This window comes from Megalopta genalis, unplaced genomic scaffold (assembly GCF_051020955.1).
Source record: "Megalopta genalis isolate 19385.01 unplaced genomic scaffold, iyMegGena1_principal scaffold0161, whole genome shotgun sequence".
In the NCBI taxonomy this organism is placed as follows: Eukaryota; Metazoa; Arthropoda; class Insecta; order Hymenoptera; family Halictidae; genus Megalopta; species Megalopta genalis.
Window position 1 is genome coordinate 272,501 of NW_027476230.1, and position 5,000 is coordinate 277,500.

The 5,000-nt window shown below is 54.2% G+C and overlaps 1 pseudogene; it reads left to right on the forward strand.

Moving 5' to 3' along the window:
• LOC143262648 (large subunit ribosomal RNA) overlaps nt 1-5,000 on the forward strand; it is a 10,402-nt pseudogene that overhangs the window by 2,959 nt on the left and 2,443 nt on the right.

Here is a 5,000-nt window from a genome sequence, read left to right on the forward strand (position 1 = left end):
AGAAAGATTATGGGTCAAGTGACCCATTGTCGGCGGGCCCTCGGGCCACTCGGATCGCCGACCCTACGACAGCGGTCACAGTGAGTCGGAGTGTCTGTCCGACGACCTCCAGAAATAAACCCAACCAGTCCAGTAACGACGCACAACATCTTGCGTCACGGGGGGCACTACATCCATGTCCCCATTGTTCGCGATCCTTTCCCACTTCCATCGGGTTGGGGGTCCATGTGAGGAGAGCTCATCCAGACGAGGCCAACCAACGAGTGCAGGTGGCGGTAAAGAAGGTTAGGTGGACTCAGGAGGAGACTGAGATGGTGGCGGCGGCTGAGGCGCTTGCGAGTGTGCAGGGCAACGTCAAATTTATGAACGAACATCTGCTGACGGTCTTCGACAATAAATTCAGTCTTGATCGACTGAAGGGCCTCAGAAAGAAATTGACGTATAAAGCTCTTGTTACACAGAAGATCGGTGTATGCCGCGAGCGTGGAACTGCCGTTGAGTCTCAACCTTCAACCTCCAGTGTCACTCAACATCACGACACAAGTCATCGACAGGCGGATTCGCCTACTCCTGTTCAGGAGCACTCTGCGTCGGCACAGCAACATCAGTGCCAATATGTTGACGCTATCCGTAAGCTGATTGATCCGGCCGAAAGGGTGAAATCCCATGAAGCGGAGGAACTCGTAAGTCTTGCGAGAACGGTTCTTAATCGAGAACCAATAACACCGAGTGCTTGTTGTCGATGGCTTCAACGAGTCTTTCCGACGCCTTCTGCGAAAGTAAAGGAGCGGAGAACACCACTGCTCCGGCCACCTAAAGCTGCACCTGCCGGGCCCGTGCCGAGGTGGAGACTGAGGAGAAGGGAGTATGCGGCCATGCAGGAACTCTGGAGGAAGGACATGTCTCGCGCGGCCAAGCTTGTACTGGATGGCCCGGTGCAGGCTCAAACACCAACCGTTGGCGAGATGGTGGAGTACTGGACACCTATGCTCACCAGTCCTTCTGTCCCCATTGAACACCTTCATCCAGTTCAGGAAAGGGAGGACCTGCATTGGATCGCTGAGCCGGTTCGTGGCCATGAGATCCAGGCCAATGAGATCCCGCTCTCCTCGGCATCGGGTCTCGATAACATCTCGAGCAGGCAATGGAGGAGTGTGCCAGTAGTTCTAAGAACCTTATTTTATAATGTCATCCTTGCGGTAGGGGCGTTTCCATCTGAGCTCCTCATCAGCAGGACGGTATTTATCCCTAAGAAGGACGGAAGCTCAACACCATCCGAGTTCCGTCCTATAAGTGTGGCTTCAGTCGTCGTTCGTCAGCTGCATAAAATCTTGGCGGTGAGATTGGCAAAAGCCGGTCTCATCGATGAGCGGCAACGAGGAGTACACGATGGCTGTGCTGAGAACGTGCTTGTACTATCAACTGCCCTTCGTGACGCACGGAGCTGCTTAAAGCAGCTTCACGTTGTGTCCTTAGATGTGGCCAAGGCGTTTGACAGCATTAGTCACCATGCCATAACATCGGCACTAAGGGGATTGGGACTCCCGGAGCTCTTTGTGAGGTACATAACAGCGACGTACCGTAATAGCCGAACCGTGCTGCAGGTCCGTGGAGAGACATCGGATCCGATCCGGGTAGCGAGGGGTGTGCGGCAGGGCGATCCCTTGTCGTCCCTGCTATTCTCGATCGTCATGGACCGGGTGATAAGGGTGTTACCCGAGGAGGTCGGCTATGTTATCAGGGAGCAAAGGGTCAATATACTGGCGTATGCGGATGACCTGATCTTGTTCGCGTCCTCCGTTTCAGGAATGCAGGGCATGCTTCGAACGGCTGAGGAAGAGGCACGAAAGTACGGGTTGGAATTCAACTCCGATAAATGTCTGGCTATGTCCATCCAGATCGCTGGTAAAGAAAAGAAGTACAAGATACTCTCCGCCAGCAAATTTGAGGTCAACGGTCGGTCTATAAAACAACTGGGACCTACCGAGGGCTTCCGATATCTGGGCATTAAGATCTCGCCAATGGGTATTGAAAAACCTGGGGGCAAGCTAGACAGAGAGTTGGCCAATATCACCAAGGCGCCACTCAAGCCTCAACAGCGCCTCAAGATCTTGCGCTGTTTCCTCATTCCGCGTTTTTATCACCAGCTGGTTTTGACAAGATGCCCACTTAAAATCTTGAAGGCATTAGATAAACAGACGCGGCTGGCCGTTCGAAGGTGGTTGCGTCTGCCCAAAGATGTACCACTTGGGTATTTCCACGCCAGTTGCAAGGAGGGTGGACTTGGCATCCCCGCGTTTCGAACATCGATACCGGGTATGATGCACGCCAGGTTAACATCAATGGCGAGGTCCTCCTGTGCGGCTGCAAGAGATGCCTCCCAACATCCGGCAGTTGTGGCAGCAGTTCGACGGGCGGAGAGTGCTCTGACTATCCAGGGTCGGGCGCTCTTCCGACCTGAGGATCGTGCCAAATACTGGGCATCTTTACTCCATCAGTCTAACGATGGAGGAGAATTGCGTGAGGCTGCTAAAGTCATCGATAGCAGCTCTTGGGTTGACGCCTGTTCTGCGGGGATCCCCGGCAGGGATTACGTGCAATATCACCATGTACGTATTAACGCCCTGCCCACCAGAGTAAGAACATCAAGAGGCCGTCGTGGGAATGGGGCTCCTGTGTTGTGTCGTGCTGGGTGCGCCGTAACGGAGACGGCGGCACACATAGTGCAGGGATGTCACCGGACTCATGGGGGTCGAATACTCAGACACGATGCCATATGCCGAATCGTAGCGTTTGGTCTGAGGCAAAGTGGGTGGAAGGTTAGGGAGAACCCGCATTATGTCCTGCAGTCGGGTCTGCAGAAGCCTGATTTGGTGGCCTTTAAGGATGGAGCTGTCAGGGTCATCGACAGCCAGGTCGTTAGCGGTGCGACATCGCTTAATGATGCACATGCGAGGAAAGTCGCTAAATACGACACCCCGCTGTTAAGGCATCGCGTCGCCCAGGAATTTGGGGTTTTGGCGGAAGCTGTTAGAGTGACGTCGGTCACCATCTCCTGGCGCGGCGTGTGGGCATCGCTCTCGGCTGAATCGATCTCCGCACTAGGACTCAAAGGGCTCTTAAGATCAATAACTACGAGGGCCCTTCAGGGATCGCACACGAACTGGACAAGATGGAATAAGATGACAAACAACATCTGTCATCCGGGTAATAGGGAGGGCGTTGGGTGATCGCCCGATTCACGGCCACTGTAATGGGCAACCTGGGCCCCAACATCGCAAATTCGGCACCAGGAAATAAAGCCGTCCTCCGCCATAACATCTAGGCGTGAGAAGAGAGAGGTTTTTAGTGGGTATAAGGAATCCCACACTACCACGTCGAAGAATTCCGTGGTGTCTATAAAAGATTTTCCTCTCTATAAAAAAAAAAAAAATAAAAAAAAAAAAAAAAAAAAAAAAAATAGCCAAATGCCTCGTCATCTAATTAGTGACGCGCATGAATGGATTAACGAGATTCCCATCTGTCCCTATCTACTACTGGCGGTGGCGGTCTGTGGCCACCCAGGGCGGGAGATAACCCCCGAACTAGCCCTCGCGTAGGAGGGTTGATCGGCCGAGTCGATGGGTGTATCGGCGATGAAGGCATTAGAGACCGTCAGTGCGTCGTACATGTAGTACTTCGCATAATGGCGAGGCCCTGATTCAGCATACGGGCTGTGGCGTGTTCTTTGTACAGCACTGTATGTGCTGTATGACTTCCGACTGGGGAACTGTTGTCACTCGTGGCATCAGTTCCCCAGTTTACGTTAAACGGTTTTTCAGACCGTTTTTCGTGGGCGGAACACGCCACTAGACAACACTCCGCTGGGCTCAGGAATACATGGGATGCAATCAATCCCCTGGGCAACCCAGGCCGCAAGGGGCAAACGTGCCCTAGCCACACTTGAGCCTCCACGAAAAAGGTACCGCTGGATAGCTCGTGTTCTTAAATACGCAGCGAACTGAACGAAGTGTGGTGGAGAGGAAGAGGCAGCCTCTCCGACTGCTGTCTCCCACGTGTTTGCCGTGCGTGGCGACCCTTGTCGTCGGAAAAGAGGATCCTGGGATCTGAGGGGGCCCTCTCCTGCGGGTGAGACGTCCCCAACACGTACCTTTGGCCTCTGCTTCGACTAGATGGGCGGCTGGACGAGAAAAGCAGCCCTGGTCCAGTCAATCGGCTTGGAACGACCACAAGCTTCGGGCAAGTGGGTTCTGCTGGGCGAGGGCACGGGCTGGGTAAGGAAACCGACCCAGCCAGCAGACTATATTCGGTGCGTAGCCCTAACCCAGCCTTTGGCGGGTTCCAAATTGTGCGGGTCGGTGGTGGCCGGGGAGCGCACTGGATGAAAGACCAAGACACATTATGGGTCTTAATGAAAAACAATTAAAAACTACTAAGCGTTCAAAGACGACGGGTCCAGCTCCTACTCGGAGTGAAGCCGTCGCCGCAGACGCGGGAACTGCAAATGCAGCTGTCAGTCCCCCCGCGTCTGTGAGAAAGACAAGATCCGGGAAGGTGATTAATATCGCCAATCCTCGTGTGATCTTGCAAAGATGTGTGACTCCCACGCGAGCGGTCTCGGTGAAAACCGAGCCCACGGTAGAAGGTACGCCGGACACCGGTAACGTGGAAGTAATCGAACGAGTCGGAGACACGTCACTCGTGAAGGTGCAGTCGGCACCCGAGCGTGTCGAGGACCCTACTGGTGACGGTTGGCAAACCGTCACCAAAAAGTCGAAGCGAGCCAAGCCGGGCGCACCCACCGGCAAGGCCGCAGTAAACCGGGCCAGGAGACCGAAGGGGACGTTCTCCGGGCAGAAGGTACGGCCTCTCGATCTCGTAAGAGACGAAGCCTTTAGGCGAGTGTCCGAAATACGGACCTTTTGCTTTCGACCTGAATCGAAAGTCAATAAGGAGTCCGGGTCAAAGATACTCGCCGAGGTTGAGGCACTCAACGAGTT